The 15,662-nt window shown below is 36.6% G+C and overlaps 1 protein-coding gene across 3 annotated transcripts in view; it reads left to right on the top strand.

Annotated features, from left to right (window-relative positions):
* Positions 1 to 15,662, top strand: part of NELL2 (neural EGFL like 2) — a 376,784-nt gene that overhangs the window by 128,066 nt on the left and 233,056 nt on the right. The gene's annotated exons all lie outside the window — the stretch shown is intronic.

Genomic DNA, 15,662 nt, shown 5'->3' with positions numbered 1-15,662 from the left:
TATACTTTATGTGTTCCTGTAAGCACCTATGGAACATTCACAAATATTGATTATGTACTGGATGATGAAGCTCATCTCAACAAATTTCAAAGAATTAAATTATATAGGGTATACTATCTGACCACATGCAAATAAGCTAGAAATCAGTAACAATAGGTAAGTAAAAAATTCTGTGCTGGAACTCATTGTTTCTCAAATAAGCCAAGCTAATTTCCCCTTCTGCCTGGAATATTTTTCCTGTCGTTTTTCCCACATTAGGTCCTCTCAGCCTTCAGTCTCAGCTAAAATTTCATCTCCTCAGAGAGGTATTCCCTGATCAATCCAAAGTAGTATTCCCTGATCAAATCTAAAATACCCTCCTAGTTATTCAGTGCCTGATTCTTGTTTGTTTTCTTTACTTAGTGTTAACCTTCAGTTATTGCATATCTGCCTGCTTAGTTGTCTTTGAATCCTCCTCTATATTGCAGATTCTGTGAGGGCAAAGTTCATTCTTTCTGTTCACGTCTGTGTCCCCACTGCTGAGCACAGTGTGTGGTGTATAGTGGCTATTCAAGAAGTATTTATCGAGAGGATGATAATGAACGTTTCCATAATTTTCTTCTTAATAAATGGAGGTGAGGAGAAATGCAGCAATACATGTGATAGTATCTTCAAAGGCATAAAAAATTGTGGGAAGCCCTTTCACTTCTTAATTCCAGAGGCTTTGGGGGAATGTGATCACATTTTGACGTATTATTATGAGAAGTGTTAAATTTGGGGGTAATTTAATTCTTAATTTCCAGGCTTAATGTGCTTAACATTTTAACCTCAATGTTTCATTTAGCATAGCTGTAGAAAATTTTGCTTAATTGGCCCCCTAAGGGGGAAAATTGCCTGAAAATAAGAAAAAGTGATGTATTTTAACAAATATTTTGTCCCAAAATACAAGTACAGCTGTATTTAACGAGGCTTAATCTTTAGTCTTACAGGGTGTATGAATTCTCTCTCTTTCTCTGTCTCTCCCTGGCATCCCCTCCCTCTCCTTCACCCTCTCCCTTGTCTTCCACTTCCGTTACTCCTATTACTTTTTTGTAGTTATAAACATAAGAAAATGATTTAGAAGTTAAGATGCCACTGGAAATAGAACTTTAGGTTTATGATGTTATCCTTAACTATAGCATAAGACTAAAATAATTTTGGCCAAATTCTTTTAGTAACATCCTATCTGTTACTCTCTGATATTATCCAGGATGGAGATGTATATTAAAAGATCACTGAATTGACTAGATGGATTAATCTACACAGGTGATTCTCAACACGGGCCATACACTGGAATCACCTGAACGCTCTTACAAAATACTCATGCCCAGGCCCCTCCCCCCGGAGATTCTGATTTAATTGGTCTGGGTGCCACAAATTGGTAGTTTCAACAAACTCCCTGGGTGATTCTTATGTGCAAGCTGGGTTAATAATCAATGGTCTACAATTTTGTTACCCAAAATGTGATCACTGGACCGGCAGCATCAGTATCACTGGGGAGCTGGTGAGACATGCAGCATCTCAGGCCCCATTCCAGATCTACCTAACGAGGATCTTCATTTAAATAAGATCTCCAAGTGATCAGAGAAACACTCCTCTGTGATTCCATTGGCGCTGTTAAAAAAAAAGTATCAGCTGAACTTGAGGCTAAACCTGTACACTTACGCTGCCATGACAACATAAGTTAGATTTGCATGCTAACCAAGAGGTAGATGTTTGTTCCCAAACCTGTTTATGGCAACTGTATTTGTACTGTAATTCTAATACTATTGAAATGCTATAAATACATATTCATAACATAATATGCAAGCCAATGAAATATGAATGTGAAAAGAAATACTATTGAAATGCTATAAATACATATTCATAACATAATATGCAAGCCAATGAAACTTTAATAAAAGTTGAGTGCTTTGGGAAAAGATGATAAACTCATACTGCTAAAAAATATCCTCTTGAACTAGGTGTCAGTAAGACAGTTGTAAAACGTGAAAGAAAACATAGGATAAGAATGATCTCTCTATAGATTGCTTCATGAGTCTATCTTGTTTCCCTTCAAACAAACAAATAAAAACTTAGAAATTATGAGCAACACATTTTACATTTTATTTATATAATCAAGATTACGATGAAGCACAGTCAGAGAATCCATACTGAAGAAAAGTGTTCTACTTCAAAACGTTGAATGTGTGCGGATGTGTTTTTAATTAAAATGTTTAGGGTACATATTTATTGTTGTCTATGATTTCTCACTTTAACTGGTTCTTTTCAAACAATGGACCAAATACCTGTCCAGATAACATGGAATAAAGAGTCTTCTACTGAATATCTATGTGACTGTCCTTATTTAAATGTTAATTCTAATGTTCTCTTTTCCTAGTTCTTTTTCCTCTGCATAGAAATATAGTTTTCAAGCTTAGCTGTATACGTGGGCAGTGTTAAAAAATAAAGAAGCCCAAGTCCTACCCTCTGAGATTCTTATTATTATGCAGCTGGGCATAGAGTCTTAAATGTTCTTCAAGTGATTTTAATATGCATCCACAGTTGAGAACTGTTGGCCCAGTAGATTGGGAGTATATAAATTGGTTATAAAATCAACTGATCATAAATGAATTCCAGCTTATAAAGGTATCCTGATGAGATGTTCTTTAGGATCTGGGTCCGAAGTCTATTATGATTATTATTCTGTTCTGGTCTCTGACTGTACTGTGAGTACTCTGTCTCTGACTTAAATCACATTAAAGCGATTCTCCTTCAGTGGTCATTTTCAAATGCCCCTCCGCTGGAAAGCATTTCCAGTTCACTCTCGTAAGACGTTTTTCTTCCTCTGAGTTGTGTGGAGTTCCTCGTACGTGTGCTTCTCTGTGCACACTAGACTGAATGCTCCTTGAAGGCAGGAAGGCGCCTTCCTAGGACAGTGCCTGGTGGACAGGAGGTTATCATAAATGCTTCTTATTTCCACCAGGTGTTGCCACTCTTGTTGCAAGTTTCCTTTTGTTTAAACTTTCATTGCTTTCTGCTTTCCTTTCTCCTGCTCCATCTCAATTTATGCTTTATAATTTTTTTGTCCTCCATTGCTTCCTCTGCTCTCTCCTCCCTCCTCAGTGTGCTGTCCGTCTGCATGTCTTATTCTACATGGAGCTGGCTCCCCTTAACCTTTGGCTTCTTCTCTTCCCTTGGCTCATACACTTTGCATAATAGAAGGCGTTATTAATATACCACTCAGACAACTACATTTAAAATAGGTCCTCCTAAGACAGCTACCTTCCTCAGGCCCCACCCCCTACCATACGTTCTTTGTTTTGCCTGTACACAGATGCTATTTTAAAATTGCACAATCACTCTTTCAGGGGTTTTACTTGTAATCTCTTAGTTGAGCACTAGTGTGTGGTTTATAATGAAAAGGATCATGCTTTACAATTCACAAAACATTCAGTATCTTTGTCAATATAATAATGAAACAGCATATGTCTAAAAGGTGCCAGTCATTTTGGAAATACACTCCTCAAAGTTAAACTAAAGATTAGGCATTTAAATTTTGACTGAGGTCACTGGATTCTTAGTGGTAAGAAAATGTACACAGAAGTCTTTTTTTCAGAGGAGTTCTAGTTCTGGCTTTGAACTAGCAGTGTGTGGCAGTTTCCATATTATATTATATATTATGTTATCTTTGTAAAAGCTGTCACCTCATGTATGTTCATGTTGTCACTTTAAACGTGTTCATGTATTGACATGAATATTATGTTTTTCTCCAAATCTTTACCTTCACTCATTAAATTTATTTTTCTTATCCCCAGGAGACTAAATGAATTGATTACATTGTCTTTTTTAAAAGAATCCATCCTATGGTATGTGAGGTAGGATCAAGAACAGGGGCCAGTGGTAGAAAGGTAGCTAAATGAAAAGAATTTCGGGATCTATCTTAGTTACAATTTAAATAGGTAGAATCAAATTAGGGGCAAAAGTACTGAACTCCTCCTTCCATCGATAGACTCGGCCTTCTTGCTATGATCTTCTAAATATCCAATTCTTGCTTTCCCAGTATCTACCCTTCTAACCAAAGGCTGATCTGGATAGGGTGTTAGAATTTATGCTTTTGTTGTATTCTGGAAGTTATTTTTATCCTCCTTTGCCTCCTAACCCCTCACTACTGCTAGATTTATGGTGTTTCAGGGCCTGTTCTCGTTTTGGAAGAATAGGCTACTGACCTAAATTAAGGCCCCCTAGGAGAAGCACTCTTTGGTCCTTTAGAAGTGCAAGGACATGATATATATAGGATGAGAAAGGAGGTTTGTGCATCTGCTCTCATGCTTTCATTTCCTAAACTCTGATATTAGTTTTGCAAACAACTAAATTCCCAAACAATTAATGAGATTTAGTTAAAGGAAGCAATCATGTATAATTAATGAATTTGTGAATTATTTAAACACTGATATTTTAATCATTTAAACAGCATTGACTCATAAAAACTGGCTTTATGTAGAGAAAGGAGAAGGTTTTGTCATCAAATTTTCCAGGCAGACTTCCATTGTATGTGTTGTCTTGTATTATTCATACTGCTTTGACAGTAGCCAGCTATTTTTCAGTAACTGATAGATCTGCTCCCATTTCAAGTGCTCCAGTTCTACTTCAGTGGAGAATAAGCTGCCATTTAACAGAAAAGGCAAAATATTTCTGTGAGACCCAATTTATAGGACCTTTATTATAAGAGGCAAAATCAAAGGATAGGGCCAAATATAAAGGGACACATGAAGATCAGACAGGCCAGTTTTCTTGTTTTCAGGCTTTTCATCAAATAGGAAGCTAGAAGAGAACTTACAAAAAAAAATTCAACAAACCTTTAAAATTTATTATTTATGGCCAGTGCTGGGTGCTGAGTACAAGATCCAAAGACAAATTAAGACACTGCCCCCATCTCATGTAGGAAAGATAAAAAAAATGTACAACTAACTAGAGGAAAGGAAAAATGGGTTCAGTGCTCTAATAGAAATTTAAGCATTGTAGAAAGAGGGAAAATTAATTTATAGCACTTAGTGCTCAAAACTTTTATTACAACCATAGTGTTAAGAATTGACTCCAAGTGAGTCCAGATTTCAAACAAGATTGTGGGCTGGATAAATGCAACATGACTGATTGGAGTCTTTTAAGAATATTGAAACACTTTCAGATTTTTTTGTTTGACTCCACAGAATCTTAGCCTGTTTCATGAATACATTTATTGTGCATTCTTTTTTAAAAGCTATAATAAAAATATACTTATACATAATTACAGTTAATGAGATATTTTCTCATCCAACAGTTTTCTTTTTTTTTTTTTTTTTTTTTTGCGGTACGCGGGCCTCTCACTGTTGTGGCCTCTCCCGTTGAGGAGCACAGGCTTCGGATGCGCAGGCTCAGCGGCCATGGCTCACGGGCCCAGCCGCTCAGCGGCACGTGGGATCTTCCCGGACCGGGGCACGAACCCGTGTCCCCTGCATTGGCAGGTGGACTGTCAACCACTGCGCCACCAGGAAGCCCCTCATCCAACAGTTTTGATTTGTATATAACTAACAAATAAGTATCATGTTGACTCAAAATGAAATAATTGCCATTGTACATGGGGTTTTTAAGAGCCCTCCCAGTGGAAATCAAGATTAGAAAGAACATCATGTAAAAGCCACTACTTTATACAACTCTGCCCTTAACAGACAGCTTAAACAATTTAAAGATCACTGATACCTGGTGTTTTCAAAGAGAATTTTAAAGAAATTATAAATCCCATTTCTCACTAAGTGAATTATACTGTTTTTCTTCTTGGTATCTGTAACCTTTAATTTTGTATTGTATCATTTTTTATTTATTTTTTTCTTTTTTTTTCCAAATGCATTATTATTATTTTAAAATGAATTTATTTCATTTAACTTTTTTTAAATTTTTAAATTAAATTAAATTTATTTTTTTATACAGCAGGTTCTTATTACTCATCAGTTTTATCCACATCAGTGTATACATGTCAATCCCAATCGCCAAATTCATCACACCCCCACCCCCACCCCCGCAGCTTTCCCCCCTTGGTGTCCATACGTTTGTTCTCTACATCTGTGTCTCTATTTCTGCTCTGCAAACCAGTTCATCTGTACCATTTTTCTAGGTTCCACATATATGCGTTAATATACAATATTTGTTTTTCTCTTTCTGACATACTTCACTCTGTATGACAGTCTCTAGATCAATCCACGTCTCAACAAATGACCCAATTTCGATCCTTTTTATAGCTGAGTAATATTCCATTGTATATATGTACCGTATTTTCTTTATCCATTCGTCTTTCGATGAGCATTTACGTTGCTTCCATGACCTGGCTATTGTAAATAGTGCTGCAGTGAACATTGGGGTGCATGTGTCTGTTTCAGTTATGGTTAACATATATACCCACTAGTGGGATTGCCAGATCATATGGTAATTCTATTTTTAGTTTCTTAAGGAACCTCCATACTGTGCTCCATAGTGGCTGTATCAGTTTGCATTCCCACCAACAGTGCAAGAGGGTTCCCTTTTCTCCACACCCTCTCCAGCATTTGTTGTTTGTAGATTTTCTGATGATGCCCATTCTAACTGGTGTGAGGTGATACCTCACTGTAGTTTTGATTTGCATTTCTCTAATTATTAGTGATGTTGAGCAGCTTTTCATGTGCTTCTTGGCCATCTGTATGTCTTCTTGGAGAAATGTCTATTTAGGTCTTATGCTCATTTTTTGATTGGGTTGTTTGTTTTTTTAATATTGAGCTGCATGAGCTGTTTATATATTTTGGAGATTAATCCTTTGTCCATTGATTCGTTTGCAAATATTTTCTCCCATTCTGAGGGTTGTCTTTTCATCTTGTTTATGGTTTCCTTTGCTGTGCAAAAGCTTTGAAGTTTCACTAGGTCCCATTTGTTTATCTTTGTTTTTAATTCCATTACTCTAGGAGGTGGATCAAAAAAGATCTTGCTGTGATTTATGTCAAAGAGTGTTCTTCCTATGTTTTCCTCTAAGAGTTTTATAGTGTCCGGTCTTACATTTAGGTCTCTAATCTATTTTTTGAGTTTATTTTTGTGTATGGTGTTAGGGAGTGTTCTAATTTCATTCTTTTACATGTAGAGTCCAGTTTTCCCAGCACCATGTATTGAAGAGACTGTCTTTTCTCCATTGTATATCCTTGCCTCCTTTGTCATAGATTAGTTGACCATAGGTGTGCATGTTTAACTCTGGGCTTTCTATCTTGTTCCATTAATATGTGTTTCTGTTTCTGTGCCAGTACCATATTGTCTTGATTACTGTAGCTTTATAGTATCGTCTGAAGTCAGAGAGTCTGATTCCTCCAGCTCCGTTTTTTTCCCTCACGACTGCTTTGACTATTCGGGGTCTTTTGTGAATCCATACAAAATTTAAGATTTTTTGTTCTAGTTCTGTAAAAAATGCCATTGGTAATTTGATAGGGATTGCAATGAATTTGTAGATTGCTTTGGGTAGTAGAGTCATTTTCACAATATTGATTCTTCCAATCTAAGAACATGATATATCTCTCCATCTGTTTGTATCTTCTTTAATTTCTTACATCAGTGTCTTATAGTTTCTGCATATAGGTTTTTTGCCTCCCTAGGTAGGTTTATTCCTAGATATTTTATTCTTTTTGTTGCAATGGTAAATGGGAGTGTTTTCTTAATTTCTCTTTCAGATTTTTCATTATTAGTGTATAGGAATGCAAGAGATTTCTATGCATTAATTTTGTATCCTGCAACTTCACCAAGTTCATTGATTAGCTCTGGTAGTTTTCTGGTGGCATCTTTAGGATTCTCTATGTATAGTATCATATCATCTGCAAACAGTGACAGTTTTACCTCTTCTTTTCCAATATGTATTCCTTTTATTTCTTGTTCTTCACTGATTGCTGTGGCATGGACTTCCAAAACTATGTTGAATAATAGTGGTGAGAATGGACATCCTTGTATTGTTCCTGATCTTAGAGGAAATGCTTTCAGTTTTTCACCATTGAGAATGATGTTTGCTGTGGGTTTGTCATATATGGCCTTTATTATGTTGATGTAGGTTCCCTCTATGCCCATTTTCTGGAGAGTTTTTATCATAAATGGGTGTTGAATTTTGTCAAAAGCTTTTTCTGCATCTATTGAGATGATCATATGGGTTTTCTTCTTCAATTTGTTAATATGGTGTATCACATTGATTAATTTGCATAAATTGAAGAATCCTTGCATCTCTGGGATAAATCCCACTTGATCATGGTGCATGATCCTTTTAATGTGTTGTTGGATTCTGTTTGCTAGTATTTTGTTGAGGATTTTTGCATCTATAATCATCAGTGATACTGGTCTGTAATTTTCTTTTTTTGTAGTATCTTTGTCTGGTTTTGGTATCAGGCTGATGGTGGCCTCATAGAATGGGTTTGGGAGTGTTCCTTCCTCCACAGTTTTTTGGAAGAGTTTGAGAAAGATGGGTGTTAGCTCTTCTCTAAATGTTTGATAGAATTCACCTGTGAAGCCATCTGGTCCTGGACTTTTGTTTGTTGGAAGATTTTTAATCACAGTTTCAATTTCATTACTTGTGATTGATCTGTTCATATTTTCTATTTCTTCCTGGTTCAGTCTTGGAAGGTTATCCCTTTCTAAGAATTTGTCCATTTCTTCCAGGTTGTCCATTTTATTGGCATAGAGTTGTTTGTAGTACTCTCTTAGGATGCTTTGTATTTCTGTGGTGTCTGTTGTAACTTCTCCTTTTTCATTTCTAATTTTCTTGATTTGAGTCCTCTCCCTCTTTTTCTTGATGAGTCTGACTAATGGTTTACCAATTTTGTTTATCTTCTCAAAGAACCAGTTTTTAGTTTTATTGATCTTTGGTATTGTTTTCTTTGTTTCTATTTCATTTATTTCTGCTCTGATCTTTATGATTTCTTTCCTTCTGCTAACTTTGGGTTTTGTTTGTTCTTCTTTCTCTGGTTCCTTTAGGTGTATAGTTAGACTGTTTATTTGAGATTTTTGTTGTTTTTTGAGGTAGGCTTGTATAGCTGTAAACTTCCCTCTTAGAACTGCTTTTGCTGCATCCCATAGGTTATGGATCGTTGTGTTTTCATTGTCATTTGTCTGTAGGTATTTTTTGTTTTCCTCTTTGATTTCTTCAGTGATCTCTTGGTTATTTAGTAACGTAGTGTTTAGCCTCCATGTATTTGTGTTTTTTACATTTATTTGCCTTTAATTCATTTCTAATCTCATAGTGTTGTGATCAGCAAAGATGACTGATATGATTTCAATTTTCTTAAATTTAGTGAGGCTTGATTTGTGACCCAAGATGTGATCTATCCTGGAGAATGTTCCATGTGCACTTGAGAAGAAAGTGTAATCTGCTGTTTTTGGATGGAATGTCCTATAAATATCAATTAAATATGTCTGGTCTATTGTGTCATTTAAAGCTTGTGTTTCCTTATTAATTTTCATATTGGATGATCTGTCCATTGGTTTAAGTGAGGTATTAAAGTCCCCCACTATTATTGTGTTACTGTCCATTTCGTCTTTTATAGCTGTTAGCAGTTGCCTTATGTATTGAGGTGCTCCTATGTTGGGTGCATATATATTTATAATTGTTTTATATTCTTCTTGGATGGATCCCTTGATCATTATGTAGTGTCCTTCCTTGTCTCTTGTAACATTCTTTATTTTAAAGTCTATTTTTTCTGATATGAGAATTGCTACTCCAGCTTTGTTTTGATTTCCATTTGCATGGAATATCTTTTTCCATCCCCTCACTTTCAGTTTGAATGTGTCCCTAGGTCTGAGGTAGGGTCTTGTAGACAGCATATATATGGGTCTTGTTTTTTGTATCCATTCAGGAAGCCTGTGTCTTTTGGTTGGAGCATTTAACACATTCACATTTAGGGTAATTATCGATATGCATGTTCCTATTACCATTTTCTTAATTGTTTTGGGTTTGTTTTTGTAGGTCCTTTTCTTCTGTTGTGTTTCAGACTTAGAGAAGTTCCTTTAGCATTTGTTGTAGAGCTGGTTTGGTGGTGTGGAATTCTCTTAGTTTTTGCTTATCTGTAAAGCTTTTGATTTCTCTATCGAATCTGAATGAGATCCTTGCCAGGTATAGTAATCTTGGTTGTAGGTTCTTCCCTTTCATCACTTGAAATATATCATGCCACTCTCTTTTGGCTTGTAGAGTTTCTGCTGAGAGATCAGCTGTTAACCTTATGGGAGTTCCCTTGTATGTTATTGTCATTTTTCCCTTGCTGCTTTCAATAATTTTTCTTTGTCTTTAATTTTTGCCAATTTGATTACTATGTGTCTTGGCATGTTTCTCCTTCGGTTTATCCTGCATGGGACTCTCTTCACTTCCTGGACTTGAGTGGCTATTTCCTTTCCTATTTTAGGGAAGTTTGCCACTATAATCTCTTCAAATATTTTCTCTGGTCCTTTCTCTGTCTCTTCTCCCTCTGGGACCCCTATAATGCGAATGTTGTTGCATTTAATGTTGTCCCAGAGGTCTCTTAGGCTGTGTTCTTTTCTTTTCATTCTTTTTTTTTTAATTCTGTTCCACAGCAGTGAATTCCACCATTCTGTCTTCCAGGTCACTTATCCGTTCTTCTGCCTCTGTTATTCTGCTATTGCTTCCTTCTAGTTTAGTTTTCATTTCAGTTATTGTGTTGTTCATCTCTGTTCGTTTGTTCTTTAATTCTTCTAGGTCTTTGTTAAACATTTCTTGCATCTTTTGGATTTTTGTCTCCATTCTTTTTCTGAGGTCCTGGATCATCTCCACTATCATTATTCTGAATTCTTTTTCTGGAAGGTTGCCTATCTCCACTTTATTTAGTTGTTTTTCTGAGGTTTTATTTTATTCCTTCATCTGGTACATAGCTCTCTGCCTTTTCGTCTTTTCTATCTTTCTGTGAATGTGTTTTTTGTTCCACAGGCTGCAGGATTGTAGTTCTTCTTGCTCTGCTGTCTGCCCTCTGTCTTGATACCAATAGGGAAATTTAGTGTAGACTCATGTATTTTCAATCCAGTAATAAAAAGAATCTAAATATATAGTTACTGAGGAAATGTTTAGAAGTGAAATGTATGTCTATTTGCTTTTATATTCTAATATATTGTTAGATAGGTTTGGTTAATTCTTTCTACAAAGGTTTGCAGAAGTTGATTTAGATCTCATTAGAGGGATCTGCATTTTCTATCTTTGCATTAATGACCAATGAATCATGATTTTAATGTGTAACTTAGAGCTTTTAGAGTTTTACTGGCTTCTTTCACTTATCCATTTCTCAATCTGTTCTATAAATTCCTTTTCACATTTTTACAACTGAAGAGTCTCAAATTTGCATCTGTTGCATTTCCTGTCTTCTTATTTCTTGTTAATTGTTAAAATAGAGGAGAGATTAAGTGAAAATAATTCACATTAATTGCTTTTTCAGATTTTCTCATAATTATGGTGCTATTAACTATGTGATTAGTGATATTTAATATAACCTTGGTAAAACATGTATACCAATTGTTATAGCATCCTATTGAATTTCCCCAAGTTCTAGTTAATTTCTCTCCCTATGGCTTAATAGACTGTTCATTGGACAGCTCTGAGTGACATAATTCACACGATGTGAACGGTACCCCCTGGTGTGTGTGTATGGTATTGTGTGTGTGTGTGTGTGTGTGTGTGTGTGTGTGTGTGTGTATGAGAGTCATAGTGAATATGCCTTTGACATTGGTTAATATTAATAATTTAAGAGTAGCAGTAGTGCTATGGGTTAGTCTGACTGCATGGGGGCTTAGCTTCTTAGTCTGCAAGGGGATAAAACTGTATCAATGAATTAATACCCTTCCCCGTAGAGGCTTCATTACCTTCGAATATGTACATGTAATATACTCAGTAAATCACTTAGCATAGATCTTTGAAAATGCAGCCTAGTTGGCATAATTCTGCTTTAAGCTGGTAAATGATTTGGACATAGGAATCCAGAGTTATGTCACAAGAAACTTATTGCTATATATGCACACACCAGCACACACACACACACACACACACACACACACACACACACCAAAACTAGGAAAGAAATGAAGCCTCTATGAACATGTTAATGCAGTTGAATTGAAGAAGAAATCAATACAGCAAAATGATTATTCCTTTGTTGTTTTGTTGAGGAAGTGATTTCTTATACTGTGCTGGGGAAGGGTAAGCAGGGAGGTGCAGTTCAGTTACGGAATTCTAGAGACTTTCTTGCAGTCAGTGTGGCAGCCACAGTGATCATTGTTATCCCTGAGGCTTTGTCCCTGATACCTACAGGGGCTAGCCTTGGTTAAAATCAAGGCAGCACCTAATCTGTTTCCTCTCCTCTGTTTTAACACTTGATCTGTCCAGTTCCTTCATTTTGCCTTCTCCTTGCTTATGGATCTCATTTTGATAAGCTATCTGGGTTTGTGTTTTTTTTTTTAAATAGAGTTGTATTTTTTAAATGTCTCAATTTTCCCTCTTTAAAATTTATTTTTACTGTGTTCCACTCTCTCATGCTCTTGTAAGCAACCTATCCTTGTAAACTATTTCTCTTCATGGTCTAAATTGAATTACTGTGATAGCTACCAGTGCTGGGGGTTGGTTATTCTTTCTCCTGGACACCCCACGCACCCCACCTGTCTTTCTCTGTCCTACTCTGTACCCCAGGAGCTGGACTTCTGCAGACTGTATCACCCTGGTCTCCTTGCCAGCTGGCTTTGGGTAGGGTTTGCCAATGGGATGCACTGGCAGGAAATAGGAAGGCCAGAGGAGAGAGAGTTGGCCGTGTTTCTCCCCTGCTCCTTCCCTGCACCAGGCTGGGTTTCTGGTGGTACCTGTGTCTCTCATGATTTCGACTCCCACTGGGCTGCCTCTCCTTCATAACTCTGGCTCACTGTGGGCTCCAATAAAACCATTTCCTCTCCCTGTTCCTTATCCCTGGGGTGATGATGACTTGTCGCTATTGCCAGAGTCTGGGTCCTTCTCCAGCCCTTGTTTCCTCACCTTTGATCCAGTGCCCCCGCCCCCGCCCCCAGTTTACCACTTGGTCTCCTGTGTTTACCTGTCACTTATGAATTTCTCAGTTATAGCACTTGAGCTTGGCTTTTATTATAGTTAGTTGTGAACGAGTCTGTCTTCCCAACTCAGTAGTGAGGGGTAGAAACATGTCTCTTTCATCTTTGAATCCTAGTACCTAGCAGACTACCTGGCATGTTAGCAGGAGCTCAGTACGTATTTGTTAAATGTGTCAACAAATTAATACGACTTTTACTCCTGCAGTCTACTCCTATGTCCCAGAGCCATCCTTATGGATTTTCAAGATTCCTTGTAGTATTTTTTAGGAATGATTAGGAATATATACCTATATATGTATGTATATATTTCTGAGTTTCTTAACATTTTTCCCCTAAAGAACCTAGGGAAGGCATACCCTGATGGCATTACTAGGTATTTAGAGTAAACCTCAGAATTATGGAGAATCACAGCAACTGATCAAAAAAGAAACGAGACAAAAATCACTCACTTTGGGTTCTTTCTAAGCCAAATTCACCCTGTTTGTGCTGATTGCTTGAAAGGAAATGAAGCAATTGTGATCTCATTCGTTTTGTGCTTCTCGCTCTGCCAAGCTCCATTTGGTGCCCTATTGTCTCACAAGTTGCCTATTTGAGTCTTTTGAATTAAGAGTTTAGAGCAGAAGGTCCATCTGCTCTGCATGAGTATTAAATTATCATAAGACTTTGTATAAGAAGAATTTACCTTTGTGGTTTTACAGTGTTTCCTTTTCCCTCCGCTCTAAGAAAGACTTGGAACATCATATTTTTTTCTTCAACGTACCCTTGGGCCTGAATAGACTGCAGTTACCGAGTTGTATAATATAATAGGCTTAGGAACCTTTGACTGGCAGGTGCTGAATAGAAGAAGGTTTTATTTATTCTCCTTATCTTATAAAATGTGGTACTTAAGTATAATTGAACATGCCATAAGCCAGATCTTGGTACTTTGAGGTTATTGAATCTCATAAGAAAAAACAAAGCACAATCTTAAAAATTACACGTTGGATATAGACATTTTACAATCAATCAGGTTCATTAAGTAAATGCACATGCTATTGTAATTCATATATGATAGATAGTATGCAACTGACAACTCCCTATTTTCATTTTGAATATTCATGAGTGAGCAAGCTTCAGCCAGCTTTTAAGTAATATAATTTATGCAAGTAAGTTGTATTCACTTCCAACAACCTCCAAAACTTTAAAATCAATTTTCCAGTAATATATATTATGTAGTGAAATTTGTTAATAAAAGCTGAGTAAGGAGATCAGCTGAAGGATGGCATTTTTAAAATGTGCACGCTTTCCATTATTTAAATGTGCAGCTTTTAAATAATCAGTTAACTTTTGGGCAAAGATGAAAGTTGGCTTAAATATGAATATTTCTACAACCATATATATACTCAATATTTAATAGAAGTATGTCTAATTTCTTTGTTATACATTTTTTTAGGCAATGTGATACTTTTAAAGATAATGGGATGTATAAATTCTGAAGAGGGACTTTATTCTAACGCACACAATGGAATTAAAAGGAAATATACACACCCCTTTTGTAAAATCCATGTAGTTAAAATTAAAAATTGGATTTAGTAAATAGGGCTAACAAACTGCTTGAGTTTTCTTCCTATCAGATGACTGCTTCCTCTGGTCTTTTGAAGTGATTAGCTTGGGTTGATCTAGATGTTATGGAGCTCCAAAGCATCTACAATATTGAGTGTCCTTTGAAAGGAAAACAGTGCAAATCTGTGAAAACAAAAGTTGGTTCAGAGTCTTAGAATGGAGGGCTAAGCCCAAGAAGGATACTGAAAGTTAAGCTTAATTAGCTTCAGGGTAAATCTGTCTCTGTTTAGGTGATGAGTCAACATAGGTAGTGTGAAACATTCATTTCAAAACGAGCAAGCAGTTTCCATTGGCTAAATGTTTGCTGTGAATTGTAAATATTTTGAAAGTCTCAAAAAAATTCTTTGATACTTTGTATGCATCTTCACTCATTAAAAATGTTTTCACCACTGAGTCTGAAGTTCTATCTTAAAATTTTATTTAATTGTGATGGAAGCAAGGCAGGCCCAGATTAAGACCTTTCAACATCTTAAATAGGGTGCCTTAACCCACATGTACTTGCAAATAAAATGATACTAACCCATAAAACATAACATTTACATGTATGTACTGGAATTAAAATAGTTTCTTTCTAATTTTCTGTTTTAAAATTCTGTAATGGGGCTTCCCTGGTGGCGCAGTGGTTGAGAGTCCGCCTGCCGATGCAGGGGACACGGGTTCGTGCCCCGGTCCGGGACGATCCCACATGCCGCGGAGCAGCTGGTCCCGCGAGCCATGGCCGCTGAGCCTGCGCGTCCGGAGCCTGTGTTCCACAACGGAAGAGGCCACAACAGTGAGAGGCCCGCGTACCGCAAAAAAAAAAAAAAAAAAAATTCTGTAATGGTATATAAAAATGAACTTTTCTCTTATTTGTGTTGCCCCTGATTTGTAGCTCTTTGAGCACCTGCTTAATGTGCCCTGAAGTGGGACATTATCTAACAGGCAAGTAATTAGCTTTGAGTCTGCTTATC

The sequence above is a fragment of the Orcinus orca genome, chromosome 11, assembly GCF_937001465.1.
Source record: "Orcinus orca chromosome 11, mOrcOrc1.1, whole genome shotgun sequence".
Lineage (NCBI taxonomy): Eukaryota > Metazoa > Chordata > Mammalia > Artiodactyla > Delphinidae > Orcinus > Orcinus orca.
This window is presented reverse-complemented; position numbering and strand designations above follow the sequence as displayed.